Source organism: Vulpes lagopus, chromosome 7, assembly GCF_018345385.1.
Source record: "Vulpes lagopus strain Blue_001 chromosome 7, ASM1834538v1, whole genome shotgun sequence".
Lineage (NCBI taxonomy): Eukaryota > Metazoa > Chordata > Mammalia > Carnivora > Canidae > Vulpes > Vulpes lagopus.
The window spans coordinates 28,071,015-28,087,145 of NC_054830.1; the positions used below are offsets into that span (position 1 = coordinate 28,071,015).

A 16,131-nucleotide genomic window follows, 5' to 3' on the forward strand; every position below is an offset into this window, starting at 1 on the left:
TGCTCCTTATTTGCTGACCTAAGTCCCTTGATCTGTAGCAGAACTAATTTCCTTTCTTTCAGATCTGCAGACCACTGGCCTTGAGAAGTGAAGAACCAAACTTTTACAGAAGATGAGTCCTGACTACACTGGAAACAGCTGCCACTGATGCCAGCAAGTCTATTCAGGGTCATGTCAACACATGACTAACTGCCTGGGCACCTGCCACTCCTGCACATAGCCCTCTCCCTTTCCCCATGACTTCCCCTTTACAACTCCCCAGTTACCATCTGACAGAGAAGAGAGGGTTTTTTTTTGTTTTTGTTTTTGTTTTTGTTTTAGAAAGGGAAAGGGAAAGAATCCTAAGCAGGCTCCACACCCAACACAGAGCTAAACTCAGGGTTCAATCTCACCACCCTGAGATCATGACCTTAACAGTGTTCAACCGACTAAGCCACCCAGATGCCCTGAGAAGAGACTCTTTGAGACAATAATCTACCATCTTCCCAGGTTGCTGGCTTCCTGAATGAAGCAACCAAGTGGTGAGCAGCTGAGCCTGCGTTCAGAATGGGTTCTCTGTCTGGTAACACTAACACAGAAATGGAAGGTGATTGGGTAACCCTTAGGTGAGTAAAAGCAATATATTCATGTTGTTCAGCATATAAACAAATCAAGATTATTGTATTACAAAGTTGCTAGCTCTCTTGCCCAGGGTAGCATTTTAATTTGAAAAGAAGAAAAAGACTCTTCCATATTAACTGCTCCTGCTAACACTCCAGATACAGATATTCCATCTGCCAGGAACTCTGCAGTTTATGGGTGGAAGGCCGGGTTTATTCATTTCAAACTGCCCATACATCCACAATCTAACTTTATTTTCCCTATAGCCCCCTGAGTCAAGACGGGAAGGTACTATTAACTCCATTTTCCGGGTGAAAGAATTGACCCCTGGAGAGGTTAACTAAGTCGCCCAAGGTCACACAGCAAATTAGTGGTACAAGCAGAACTGGAAAGCCTATCTCCTGACATCCAGCCCAGCACGCTTTCCATTATGCTGTGATCCCTCCACCTGTCACTTGTACCACTCCTGAGGGGCTTAGAGTTGATGGGGCATGCTATCAGTTCTTCAGGGTAAAACGATCCTATCTGGGTAGGAAAATATATGCGCGTGCGGGCGCTTGAGTACACACACGCACACACACAGGAGGATAGATCCACTGTAATTGCATCTGCCAAAATGGTTTTATAACAGTCCAGTAGAGGATGCACAAAATTCCAGGCTGCCTTTCAGAAACAGAGCCCAGAGGGTCAACTTCATCATGAAACAGGTTTCTTTACTCAAGGGTGGATGGGTGAGTGGGTAGGTGGATGGACTGCATTAACAATGGCTCAGGGGACCACAGGGTAAAAGCTCATTTAACTTTCATTACTATTGAGCAGTGACAACAATGCAAACTCAGACTGGGAAACAGGCATGTCCAAGAAAAAACAGGGAGAAAAGTTTCATGTTAACCCTCTCTGACTTTATCCCTATTTCTAAATTGCAGGGTATTAAACAGTTCTTTGTGAATAACAAGTTAACATTTTGACTCATTCTATATATTTAGAAAAAATAAAGAGCCAGGAGGTCTTGATTAGAGGGGGAAAAAAACAAACCCCAGGAAGAGATTATGGTCATATTAAGTCTTACCAGAAACCAAAAAAAATATAAACAGAAGTAACATACCACATGGGTAATCTAGAACCGAAGCCAGGATTATCAGATGGCAATATTTGCCTTTCATAAGCGAGGCAGCCAGTCAGACACCTGCCTCAGTGGCACTGGCCTCAACAAAGCAGAAGTTAATTTCTCCCCTCCTGGCTGGTTAGATGAGGAGGCATAATAAGGCAGAAAGAGATACTGCAGAGTTTGAAGCCCAAAGACAAAAGACTGGCACTGGGGATGGAAATTCCTAGGAAACTGAAACAAGGCTTCTAAACATGCTGTCAAAACTAGTGCCAGTGACCTCTCATCAAGTGAGAAGCAGCACTAAAAGCTCTACTGCCTACAATGTTAACTTGAAAATCATCAGAAAACCTCGAGTGTCTTCTCCTCTGCTACACTAGCAAGAGGAAGTTTGGGAAGTTTAGACACTGGGAGACTGGCCCCTTCTCAAAAACACACTTGCCACAGACTCAAAGATGTCCAAAATTTGGACCAAGTTTTCTTTCAGACAAGAATTAATATGAAGGCTCAAAACAGAAAGAAAGTGATTTGAGGCCCCATCAATCTGGGCTGCAGAGTGGGCATAGTGGAAAAGGTGAGGGGGAAAGCCAGGAAAAAGCCAATCAAAGGTGCTTTCACTGAGGATTCCTGGGTGGCTCAGCAGTTTAGCGTCTGCCTTCAGCCCAGGGCGCGATCCTGGAGTCCTGGGATCGAGTCCCGCATCAGGCTCCCTGCATGGAACCTGCTTCTCCCTCTGCCTATGTCTCTGCCTCTCTCTCTCTCTCTCTCTCTCTCTCTCTCTCACTGTGTGCCTATCATAAATTTAAAAAAAAATTATAAAAAAAAATTTTAAATCCTGGGACCCTGTGTCATCCAGTCGTGGTACCATGTCCCAGAGAGAAACACAATCCAGGATCCAGAAGGTTTTTCACACTTCTACCTAGACACACAACAAAATATAAGAGAGAAGAGTTCATTTTTGATGTGTAGAAAACACCATCAAATTATTCTCTCGTCATTGCTGCCTTTCTCAAAATTCTTCACAAGTTTGGCAAGTGGCTGACAAACACTCTCCCTCCTGGCCCTTATCCAAAACACTCTAACACCCAACCTGGGCAGTCTGTCCTGCTCACTCTCTTCAGGTCTCAACTCTTTATCATGTAGCTCAACACAGCCTCTCAATTTTTTTAGTTTTCTCCCACTTTTGTTAGTTTAGAGAGGATCTGGGAGTTTACCAAGGGAGCACAAATCTTTCCTACATGAAAACCAAGGAAGTGGTGAAGATCACAAATATCCACACATAAATAATTTTACTGTGTAACACACATTATTACATTTTGTCCCTTTGAATTCCATTGTCTCAAACTCAAAAGCTAGCACTTTAGGGGCCCCTGGGTGGCTCAGCCAATTAAGCGGCTGCCTTCAGCTCAGGTCATGATCTTGGGGTCCTGGGATCAAATCCTGCATTGGGCTCCCTGCTCATTGAGGAGTCTGCTTCTCCCTCTCCCTCTGCCCCTTCCCCAACTTGTTTGTTCTCTCTCTTTCTCTCTTTCTCACTCTCTTTCAAATAAATAAATAAAATCTTTAAACAAACAAATAAGCAAAAGCTAGCACTTCAACCAAGGAGTCTTTTCAAATGGTAGACCAGGAATTGAGATCCAAGAGACTCAAATCTGATTCCAGAGATCATGGTCTTTTTATAACACCAAAGGTAACAGTAGGAACTAAGATTTTTTCCCCCCATCTAATTTTGGTCAAGCCAGGAAATGTTGCTATGTGCCAGGCCCTGGGCTAGGTGGTAGGGATACAGAGATGGATAATAAGTCAAGATCCTTGTCCTTAAAGAGGTTACAGTCTAATGCAGTATTTCTCGAACTATATTCCTCAGAGCACAAGTGTCCTTGTAAAAAGGGCTCCAACTACTTTAGGAAAAGTGGTTTACTAAATATCCTTTTGGATGTTTTTCAAACCTATCCCAATTCTAAATTAAAGAAACTGTTTCTTTACTCCAGTGTTTCTCAAATTGAATTCAGTTTTGCTTTGCTATAAAATACATACCTTGAGATGAGCTTACAAATGTCAACATAGAGGCATTCTACCTTTAGCTTAAACAAACAGATAATTGTCACTTTTAAGACAAAATAAGGACAATGAAAGCGTTTTCATACAAAGCACACTGTATTTCAACCAGAAAGGCAAGTGAATTTAAATGCTGTCCAAACTGAGAGTATGTCTGTCCACTTGCTACAATGAGAAAGTAAGCAATGAATAAAAACAGGTTATGGGACGCCTGTGGCTCAGTGGTTGAGCATCTGCCTTTAACTCAGGATGTGATCCCAGGTCTGGGGATCGAGTCCCCCATCAGGCTCCTTGCATGGAGCCTGCTTCTCCCTCTGCCTGTGCCTCTGCCTCTCTCACTCTGTGTCTCATGAATAAATAAATAAAATCTTAAAAAAAAAAAAAAACAGGTTGTGTGTGGGTATCTGTTTTGCTTATGTAGGCAGTGGGAGAGGTGTCCAGCCTTCTGGGACATTAGGAGAAATTGTGGTAAGATCAAATCCTTGATATCCATAGGGGTTGCAGTCAGGGAAACTTTCTGGCATCCAGTGGGTATATGGTGACAATTCCCTCATCAATCAGTTCCAAAGCATAGGCCTTCAGCTGGCTACAGTATCAATGGCTAGTCTCTCACCAGGCCAGTTCTGCAGTATGATTTGAGAATTATTCCTGGAAGCTGAGCCTCAGCCTGTTTCTCTGGGACTGCAAATGATTCTTTGAAATGCCTCATATCCCTTAATAAATTCCTTTTCTATTTAAACCAGCCAGAGCAGGGGCACCTGGGTGGCTCAGTGGTTGAACATCTGCCTTCAGCTCAGGTCGTGATCCCGGGATCCTGGGATCGAGTCCTGCATCAGGCTCCCGACAGAGAGCCTGCTTCTCCCTCTGCCCCTGTGTCTCTGCCTCTCTTTCTGCATGTCTCTCATGAATAAATAAATAAAATCTTAAATAATAATAATAAAATAAAAATAAAGTAGCCAGATTAGATTTTGGTGTTTGTACCAGGTGTTATACCCCTGGCCATAGTTTCTGCTCCCACTTCCAGCATCCAGGCAAATGACTATTTTAACCATTCACAACCTAGCATTTCCCTCTCAGGAAACTCTAATCTAGCAATATTTTTCTGTGGAATCTCCACTGCCCTCCTTTACCTTCAAGCTATAAGCAGTCAATGAGACTAACCCCAAGTTCTAGGATCCCACCTGTATTCCTTGCCAATTCAATCTTCTTTCTTAGCCTAAGGCTAGTCTACTTATTGTATGAAATATACCTTTCTGTCAGTCTACATGGCAACATCTTGGGCTAAGTCAAAAGCCTAGCTCTTCATTTATCTTTAGAGTTGTAAATATGTCCCTGGATACACCAGTGCTTTGAACCCAGTATTTATCTTTCAATCTATCCCATTCATCAATGATCATTTTGCTCTTTTTTTTTTCTTTTCTTTTTTTTTTTTTTGGTTACACTTTGCATAGCTCTTCCAAAGTGTTAAGAAATCTGTCAGAGGAATTTCAAAACAGGAGCTGGGTGGTCTGCGTACCAAAGCAGGCAAGAATGCCAGGAAATTGTCCTACTTCCCAGCTTAGTGAGTGACTGCAGAACGCAGGCAAACTGAAAGGGTATCCATAGCACCCCCTTGAGAGGATGTCCTCGGTGCCTTCACAGGCTCACAGTTCAAGAGCAGAGTCAAGGCCACTGAGAAAAGGTTATTGAAAAAGTGCTCAAGGAAAATATTTAGTCATTTTATGGGAGGAAAAAAAACCACATTTCTTGATGTAGTGGTTTTAAAAAGATTTAGATCCATCATGTGAATTCCCACAGAACCCTACTTAGCCCCCTTATCTATGTCAAAGCAAACTTAGTTTCACATCAACGGTGCTTCTCATTTATCTTAATGCTAAGGATTTATTTCTTATGCAAAATTGTTCACTTTCACCAGCTTGGAACTTAAAGAAAAAAAATCACATTCTCTTCTTTAAGAATTTCCATTAAGCCAAGATGTCATCAAGCTGAAAATCTGCAGACACAATTTTGGCTTAATTCTACAGGAAACTCAGAGAAGTGCCTGATCCAAGCAACAGCGGATTATCATGGGCACTGCTGACAGATTCTTAACAGTGTTGGGAAGAGAAAAAACATAGGTGGTATATGACAATTTACAAAGATTTTTGCTCTAACCAAAAGTTGGACCAATAAGTTAGTCTAGACTGCCCCATGACTGTCTATGGCCAGGAAACTGCATTCTTCAAGGGGAAAAAAAAGGTTACAGTTGAAACTCAGAATGATTTTGTCCCCATGATAAATATATATATATATATATATTTATCTATAAAAATTTTTATCTATAAAAATTTTTATCTATAAAAATTTATACACACACACACACACACACACACACACACACAGGACCTGGGTTAATAATCTGGTATCAGGAAGCATGCACATTATCACAGAGATAAAAATTAAGCCTACAGATGATAAACTACATAGATTGTTCACATCTCATGTATGCTATTTATTTATTTAGGCACCATACAGTCATAATCAAAATGAGAGTAGGTAACCAGAATAAAGTTATCAAGTTACCTATGGAGTATCATAGAAAAATAATGACATGATTTCAAGGAAAAAGAGTCAGACTTGAATAAAATATTTCTCTTTTTTTTAAAGATTTTTTTATTTATTAATGAGAGATAGAGATTGAGAGAGAGAGAGAGAGAGGCAGAGACACAGGCAGAGGGAGAAGCAGGCTCCATGCAGGGAGCCCGGGTCTCCAGGATCACGCCTTGGGCTGAAGGCAACACTAAACCGCTGAGCCACCTGGGCTGCTCCAATCAAATATTTCAGGCAGAAAGATAGATATTAACAGTTATGATCTGCATAGCATAGTCACAGAAACTTCAAAACAGTTGGAACCCAACAATTAACCCAAGGTTAAAACCCAGAACATCAATATTTATTAGTGTACTTTCTGGCTCTGTGTCCAATTAAGCCCCCAAATCTCCTTAGACTTAATCCCCCTGATCATATGGATGTCTAATACCTGTCAATGCAATTTTCTTGATTGCTAAGGAAACACTCCCTATTCATTCCATTAGTCTTTATCATCACTATATTAAATTATCCCCCCTTGTGTTTTCCCTCAGCCACCATTTGTGTACCATTGCAGTGCTACTGTTTTCCCAGAGTCTCAGCCCTTAGATGTCAGTGGTGATTGGGTTCTTTTCTTCTTTTTTCTCATCAATTAAACCATCCCAGCATCTTGCAAATGACCAGGCAACTGCTTTAAGACTCTAACTTGTAACTTGAGCTTCCTACCAAGCTCTTTAATTAAGCCACAATATCATTGCTTTTCTGGTGTACAAGATAATCATCTAATTCCCTTTTGTTAAACTATTCGGCCTTTGGCCTTACAGTTTATTCACTTGGGAACTAGATTACAGCTTCTCAGACTAAAGCTACAGTGGCATTATTGTGACTTGTTAACAAGTTTAATTAACGCCACATAATACCAGCCCAATTTCTGGCTTAATACCCTCTCCTTTCATATAGCTGTACCCTCATTTTGCCTTTAATAACCCTCTTGAATAGTATTTTTCCAAGTGTTCTCAACTCATTCCTGTTGAATTACAACATTCCTACTGGAATGTGGCTGCTCAATTTTAAGACTTTAAAATTTTTGGTCTGGGTTTGCAGTTGCATGTTTGGTGGATCAACTAAAGGACGATAAGAAAATGGTAAAATTATCTTCATTGATGGCATCTAAATTGATAGAATAAAACACATCTTATGATACTTCTTCACATGCCTTATTTTAGATAGATGGGCAGAGTAGATATTACTATGTCCATTTTATTGATCACCAGCTTCCAAACCATGTCAATGCATACTAAGCCCATGATGTTGTTTCAACAAACACAGCTCCTTTTATGTCATTCTATTTTTTTTTTTAACAGTCTAAATAAGACAATCGTTTGAACAAACAGGATGCTGGCTCTTAAATAAGAACAGTTTGAAAGCCTCTATTATAGAAGAAGGAATCAAAGTTCAGCACACAAATGAATTTACCAAAGCCAAACAGCAAATTATTGAAAAAGCAAGGGCATGGGATCCCTGGGTGGCTCAGCAGTTTAGCGTCTGCCTTTGGCTCAGAGCGTGATCCTGGAGACCCAGGATCGGGTCCCCCATCGGGCTCCCTGCATGGAGCCTGCTTCTCCCTCTGCCTGTGTCTCTGCCTCTCTCTCTCTCTCTCTCTCTCTCTCTCTCCCTCTCTGTGTGTGTGTGTATGTGTGTCTCTCTCTCATGAATAAATAAAAAAAATCCTAAAAAAAAAAAAAAAAGAAAAAGAAAAAGCAAGGACAACAACTTGGGTTTCCTACCCCCAAGGACCAACACTTGTTTCTAATACACTTACAGTCTCTGGAAGGTAGAATGCCAAAAGAATAGGGAATGAATTTGTGAGCTCCTTCTCATGAGTTCATTATATTTTTAAATCGCCTTCTTGTTGATTGCAAGACTTAGCCTCTAGACAAGCTAGATATTTCTTACTGATTCATTAAGTCATTCCTTTACCAATAAGCTTACCCTGCACCAACCACTATACTATCCTGGAAAACCTAAAGTACAAGAATTGAATACTGTTTCTGCACCATCAAGCATACCAGGGGGACATCCATAAAGGAATTAAAGACCCAGAGAAAATCATTGACAATGTAGAACAAATGGCATATCAAGTCCTAAGAAAAGAAAAGCTAGTAAGGTGGTTAATATTAAAAGAAGAGGAGAAAGAAAGAAGAAAGAAAGAAAGAAAGAAAGAAAGAAAGAAAGAAAGAAAGAAAGAAAGAAAGAAAGAAAGAAGAAAGAAGGAAAAGAAAGAAAGAAAGAAAGAAAGAAAGAAAGAAAGAAAGAAAGAAAGAAAGAAAAGAGAAGTAAAGGATGAATGACAGTGTGAATCAATCTGAGGTTCTTCACCACTTTTCAACTTACAAAGAATGCAAATTTATGCCACTTGACATCTCTAGGGCTCAATCTCCTCCTGTGCAAAGCTCATATGATATTACTAATTCCCTCTATTCTGCAAAGTCTACTGTGAAAATACCACAAGATAAAAATACTTGAACGGCTTTTAGAAAAACATAAGGTCATCTACAAATAAAGTAACAGGGAAGAGTATTGCTTGGCTGAATGATGAAGGATGTAAGGTAGTAGAGAATAAACTACTTCTTTTACTTTCCTAAATCATTTAATAATATTTTAAAATCATGATCATTTTTAAAAACTGAGAATACTCCAAATAAACATACTTGCAAAAAGGAGTCCCAAGGTGAAAAACTTGGTCAAAAGAAAACTTTATGATTCTGTGTAGAAGGGCTCCATCACTGGTCTCAATCCTCATACCCTAGGAAATTTAGTTCAACCACTCAAAATGTATCAGCTGAGAACTTCTTTTATGGCATGTCCTATTCAAAGCTGTGGGGAGAGTTTGGTGAACAAGATAGGCTCAATCCCTGCCCTCATGGGATGTAATTCTCCTGATGGGGAATAGAATAAGGAGATAGGGAAATACCTACCTAAGCAAATAAATAAATGTGGGAACAAGATCATTTTAGTGTGTATCAGTATGAAGACCATAAACCAGATGATGATGTCAGAGATAGTGACTTACAAAGTTAGCAGGAGAAAGGTGTTCCTTTAGGTCAGGTGATGAAGGAATGGCCTTTAAGGGGAAGTAGCATATGAGTAGAGACTGGAATACAATATTGGAAAAATTACAAAATCCTAAACCAGAGCTGCCCCAAGGGAAACCCAAGGACAAGGCTGAGAGGCAGGGATCACATGCAAACTTGATGTGCTAGAGAGATAAGGGTATGAAAGGAATATCATGGCAATAAGAAAATTAACCCCATCTTGAAGAAAAGCCCTTTACAAGCTTGATGCTAATCCACAGAATCTTTCTTTATTTACCAAGTTCATTTGGTGTCTGTTTTGGCCACTTGAAAAAAGCCAGAAGGGCAAATTTGGACCAACCCTGAAAGGGGAGACCTTGGAAACACCAGCCACATTTTTTCCCTTGTGAGACCTTCAATGGGCACTGGAGGGTCAAGAAGCCCCAACATGGCCTCTTTTATTGATCAACTACAAGTCAGTGGGTCCTTGATATGGTTTGTAATACAAAGAGGTCAGAGAAGAAAGGCTTGAAAAGCTAAAGATATATTGTGTCAATGGGAAATTCTGGTGAGAATCTGATGACTTCAAGATTGGGACCACACCATAAGATGCCTGGGCTGGCTATTCCCATCTTCTGAAAGTCACTGCATGCTGTCAGGTAGCTTGTTCTACAGAGCTTTCCCTTAAGTTCTTGTCACTGCTTCCCCCTCTCATCCTTCAGGCCTAGGGGAGGAGAGGTGGGTAAGAGCCCCTACTAGTACCAGCTAACTACACTGTCCCCTGCACTTCTGCTAGGAAGATGGGGATCTGAACAAAGGCCAGAAATGTAGCTGGAGTAGTTGGGACTCTTGGGTGTTCTCCTCATGGAGATAATCACTGAACCTAGAATTCTGGAGGAAGTTTCTAGAAAATATATCATCAAGAGATAGCAATGGATTGATGAGTAAACTTTAGGAAGTGCCCAGAGTGAGGAAGCAGGAAGAAAAGCTGAAATATGAGACAGAGAAAGAACAGTTGGGAAGAAAAGAAGCAGAAGCAGAGACAGTGTTTTGTCCAGAAACAAAAAGGAAAATCTTAAGAAGAAGGAGTAAATCAGGGAGTGATAACAGAATAGCCCTCGGACATAATGAGTGAGATCCGTGGTGCCAAGTTGAAGGTAAAGATAAGAGTGGCCTGTTGTAATGATGCAATCTGGAAGCCTGGAGAAGTCCATGAGCCCACTTCCTACACTGCAGGCAAAGAGTGTACCATTAAACCCCCAGGGAGGGAGTTGCCTCTGTGACTTACTCTGCCAACATCCACTATATTCCTGATATGAGCAAGGGGCTGGGGAGAACTCATTCACTACTGCAGCTTTGCTCTCTGATGCATCTGAAAGCTGACCTTGATGTACACTGAGTTTCATCCCAGAAAAAAGCACAGCAATTGAGCAATTCCCCAGGCACAGGGGTACAGAATTTGAGAATGATGGAAAAATATGATTCCCTTCCTTCTCTGGGCCTCTGGGGTTGTGTCATTGTATCCTGTAGTTGCAAAAGGGGTATGTTGGGCAAGCATTAGGTGATTTCAATTCAATTTAAAGCAATAAGTATTTGCTGAAAATTTACATATGCTTAGTAAGAAGACAGGTGCTATGAGAGGCAGAATTAAATGAAATTTTCCTTACCTTCCTTTAGCAAATAGCTTCATGCTAGAAACAAAATGAATGCACAGGCAAGAAAGAGGACGAAAAAAAATACTCCAAAAGACAAACACAATGCACTTCTCATGATTAGTGAAATAGTATGGATATAAAGGCAGAAGAATTTAATATCTCATTTTTGCTGTTGCTATTTATGTGTTTTCTAACATTTCCATGTTTGGCATGAATTAGTATTGAAATCAGGAAAAAAAAGCAATATATATATTTTTAAAAAGCTCCTTTCTAAAAAGAAGGAGACCCTTGGTAATCAAAGCTAAGACAGCCCTGGGCCGAATCCCAGACACACTTCTTCCTAACAGCTTGGGCAAGTTCCTTAATCACTTGATGCCTAAATTTTCTCCTTATAAAATCTATAGACAGGTATTTTCTGGTAAGAAACAAGACCATAACCTGCAAGAAACTTGTGAAAATAAAAAATTCTTTAAATGTTACAAGCTTACTTTAGTTGGCATCTCAAACTAAAATTCCCAGAGTTGCTGAGTTACTCATAAGGATTTTTAGAAGAAATGATGCTTAGAAGTAGAGGTGGCTCACACTCTAGCTCCATCCATTACTTACCAATAACCGACCTCAAATAAGTTATTTATTTCAGCTATTGGAATCTCAGTTAAGACTTCATCTATAAATGGGGATAGTACTAGAACCCACCTCCTAAGGGCACTGTGAAGAAAATGCACGTCAAAGGCTACCATGGAACCTGGCATGGAGTAAGCATCTAACTAATGTTTACATATGATTATAATTATAACCTGAAAAGGCTGGTGCTATTCCAGACAAATCTGAGAGAAGACAGGCATGAGGAGGAACATGCCTTTTCAATCTTCCTATCACTAGTGCTTTGCACAGGGCCCTATCATAAAGTGGAGGGTTGATAAATATTTGTGAATGGATGAACAAATAAACGTGCCAATTTTCCCCTCCTATCAAGGGTCACATCTATGTTACTAACCTGGCCTAGACAAATGGAAAAGATATATTTTTAAGTGCTTAACTTCGATTCAATGAGTTTAAAAATTAATTCATTTCATAGAGTTCTCTGAGTTTATTCAGTACGGGGTAGGAGAAGCCAGAGGCAGTTTTACAGCTTAAATATACTACCTGGTTATTCAACTTCCAGTGAGAAGCTTAACCCACTGGGAAGAATCGGAGGGCTTCTTTCATCTCTCAGAATCCAAGTAATCATCTTTAAAGGAAAAGTCAGTGTAGAAAAAAGAAAGCAGAGGGCCAATGAAGGAGGCGGGACTGAAAAAAGACAAAAAGAGAAGAAGAAACAGACAATGGAGAGGAGAAAGAGTCTCTCCATCCTAAAGCCATATTTTACTAACCCACACTGTCTGATACACTATTTTGTCAGCATCTTCTAGCTCCAGTCTCCAGCTAACAGACAAAGAGGAGGTAGCTTCCAGGTAATGGTCCATACAGGTGAAATCTTGTTGCAGATGTAAAGGGAAAAGCTTTCCTACATTGGAAAATATATACTGACGTAAATGTCACCAACTCTACCTAAAGGAGAAAAGCAAAATATCAGAAAACGTGAATTCAAGTAAATATCCTCTACAGCTTAATATGCAATGTTTTCTTGAATATTTATCCATCCTTCTGAGCACTGCTCAAATGTTACTTCCTCAGAGAAGCCCTCCTTCACCACTCAGCCTGGGCTGGGGCTTTCTTACATGCTCTAGCAGCCCCTGGTACCCTTCCACTAGAGTGGGTACCACTGTTATAATAAGGTAATTATTTAAATAATTAATTGTTTATTATCTGTGTCTTCCACAGGATGCATGCCAGTTTCACGAAGGCAGTGTTCCTGTCTACCTGTTCACCCTGAAATCACTCAAACTTGCACATGCCTCGCAATGAAACAGATAAGCAAATATATACATACACAGTTTCTCCTCATCGTTTCTGAACTCTGTATTTGTGAATTTGCCTACTCATTAGAATTTACCTGTAACTCCAAAATCAATGCTCATGGCACATTTGCAGCGACTTGTGGGCATGCACAGGGTGGTGACAGATTTGTCTCCAGACACGTGTTCCTAAGTGAGGTTGAACAAAATGACACTCTGCCTTCTTGTTCCAACTCTCATACTGTAAATAACTCTCTTTTCTGGGGTCTATTTAGTGCAACGTTTTTCACATTGTTGTGCTTTTTGCTGGCATTTCCCTGTTTAAAGTGGCGCCCAGGTATAATAGTGCTATAGGGCTACCCAACATTCCTGAGTGCAAGAAGGCTGCAATGTGCAAAATGGAGAAAATACAAGTGTTCAATTCACTTCATTTGGGCATGAGTTACGATGCTGTTGGCCACGTGTTCAGTGTTAACAAATCAACAATAGAAATTAGGTTATGTGACTTTAAAGAAACAAACAAAAAAAAAACGTAAAGTTATGTGCTCATCAGTTAACCACAATGTGTGGCCAGAGACTTGCAGGAACCCTGAATTTTCTCTAAGAGCAATGGTTAAGCCTTCATTAATTCAATTTTTGTGGCAACTTTCTAGAACATAAATGCTATAAAAACCGAGCTTCAACTGCATGTATATTGAGCATATACATGTGTATTCAGTAAGTTTGTGTGCATGTATGTACATGTGTGTATGTTTAGTAGCTCTCCTCTATTTTGGAATCCTACAACCTGTCCTAAAAATTGCGAAAGGGGGATGCCTGGGTGGCTCAGTGGTTGAATGTCTCCCTTCAGCCCAGGGCATGATTCTGGAGTCCCAGGATCAAGTCCCACATTGGGTTCCCTGCATGGAGCCTGCTTCTCTCTCTGCTTATGTCTCTGCCTCTCTCTGTGTCTCTCATGAATAAATAAATAAAATCTTTTAAAAAATTGTGAAAGGTATGGATACTGGAGGTTGAGGGGAAGTATATACACATATAGAGCCTTAACACACACAACTATAGGGTAGGGATGGGGGGTGTTGCCATTCACATGATAGTCTAAGGGAATGTTCTTACTCCATAGAGTTGTGTACTGTGGTGACACTTCACACCAAATACAAATACACACACACATTTGCAAATGATTCTGGGCATTCATGGCTTCTTTTTATGTACCACAGGTGGAAACCCTAACAGACAGAGACATCAATATTGAGGGAGAAAGAGATTAGAATAGACAAATACATATATATCCTATATGGCACATTCAATTTTACTTCAAATGGCTTACACTGGTTGAGATTTAAATTAAACACCAGCAAATTCCGAATTATATGTGTCCCCAGAAAAAGGAAAACATATTATAAAGCACTGACTTAAGACATCCCCTAAAGTGAACTAAACACAGAGAGAAAACCAAGGGTTGCCTAGATATATATATTGCAGCAAGAATATTGATGTTAACCTCTTTTGTTTGCTTTCCTAAGATTCTCTAGATTCTCAGGTCTGGATGGCAGGCAGTAATATAAATTTAAGCTTCTTTGACATCCAGGCTCTTTGTAGGCAGTAACTACTATTAAGCACCTGACTCCGTGTCCCTTGAACAACAGACTATATTTCTTAGTGAAGCTTCCAATAAGATTGTTGGTTGAGGATGAAAATAGAAAAAAAGAAAGAAAAAAATCTCAGTAAATGGTTCTGTGGAAATTCTGATAGGAACTAGAATAATTATACCATTAATAATTCAGTGTTGGTTGGAAACTATACAATTGTGAGTGATTTATACAGACCAGAGTTGGCATATGTTGTACCACAGGTGGATGCGAGGTCACCAAGAAACCACTTCACAGTTTTCCCAGAAGTGTAGAGTCAAAAAGGTCACTTGTGGTAAAAGATCTTCTGGATTAGTCTTTTAAATCAATGCATGAATTAAAGACAATTTACATATAAATAGGCTAATACTCTGGCTTTGAAATTAAATGAATTTTTAAAAGATTTAAGTAACTGCGGAAAAGGTCAGTTAGGCATTAAGTATACATAATGTGATTTTTGAAAACTGCTTGTCTTGTTGGTTTATTAATATTTTGTATTCATTGTCAGTGCCGTTCTAAAATTTGGGTGCATAATTAGAAACACACCAAAGTCAAAGACAGGTCCTCAAACTAAGAAATGTATTTCACAAATTAGTATTTGGAAGAACAGGTCGAGAAACTGGACACAAAAATAGTCAAAATTAGTATTAACACATTAGATTTGAACATATCACAACATACCTTAAAAAGCATAATATCATTCAAGTGAAATCTACCTTGACATTTAGCTTCCCTGATAAATCAGAGGCCTCCCAAAACACAAAAGCTGTAAATGGTCTACTGAGTTATCAGAGAAGAATCATGATCACTATCTGCAATCCCAATTAGCCCTTTTGGGAGTATAAATCTCAAGTTTTTTCCAAGTGTGATGAAGAGACAAAGCAGAACTTGTATAATATCAAACTCATCCCTGCCATCATCACTCTCATAAGCATTAGAGTCCTTTAAAAAATGTTCAACCTCAGGATGAATAGGTGGAGCACAGGGTATTTTTAGGGCAGTAAAACTATGCTGCCTGACACTACAATGATAGATACATGACATTATGCATTTGTCAAGACACATAGAACGAACAACACAAAGAGTGAACCCTAATGTAAAGTAGGGACTTTAGTTGGTAGCATTGTATCAATATGGATTCATCAGTTATAAAATTAATGACACTAATGCAAGATGTGAAAAGTAGGGGAAACTGGGTAGACGGAGAGAAGGTACATGGGAACTTTGTAGTTTTTGCTCAATTTTTCTGTAAACCTAAAACTTACCTAGATAATTAAGTCTATTTTTAAAAATGGTGGATCAAATTTAATAATATACTCAAAGACCCTTTCCTTAGATTAATGGTTTACGCACTATACTCTGAGGAGCCTTCTCCATCCAGGAGATGAGTCACTGACCACTTGGTTTGGGGATATCTGGGGAAATGGAGCAGGACAGAAGAGTGAGCAACGGAAATGAAGCCGCTCCATCTGAGCCCAAATTCCCACCCCTGTATCAGACAGAGCAACTCCCCTTTCCTCTGTTGTACATATCGTGCCCCACACT

At 39.8% G+C, this 16,131-nt stretch overlaps 1 protein-coding gene across 7 annotated transcripts in view; it reads right to left on the reverse strand.

Annotated features, from left to right (window-relative positions):
• FHIT (fragile histidine triad diadenosine triphosphatase) overlaps positions 1-16,131 on the reverse strand; it is a 1,370,758-nt gene that overhangs the window by 956,055 nt on the left and 398,572 nt on the right. The gene's annotated exons all lie outside the window — the stretch shown is intronic.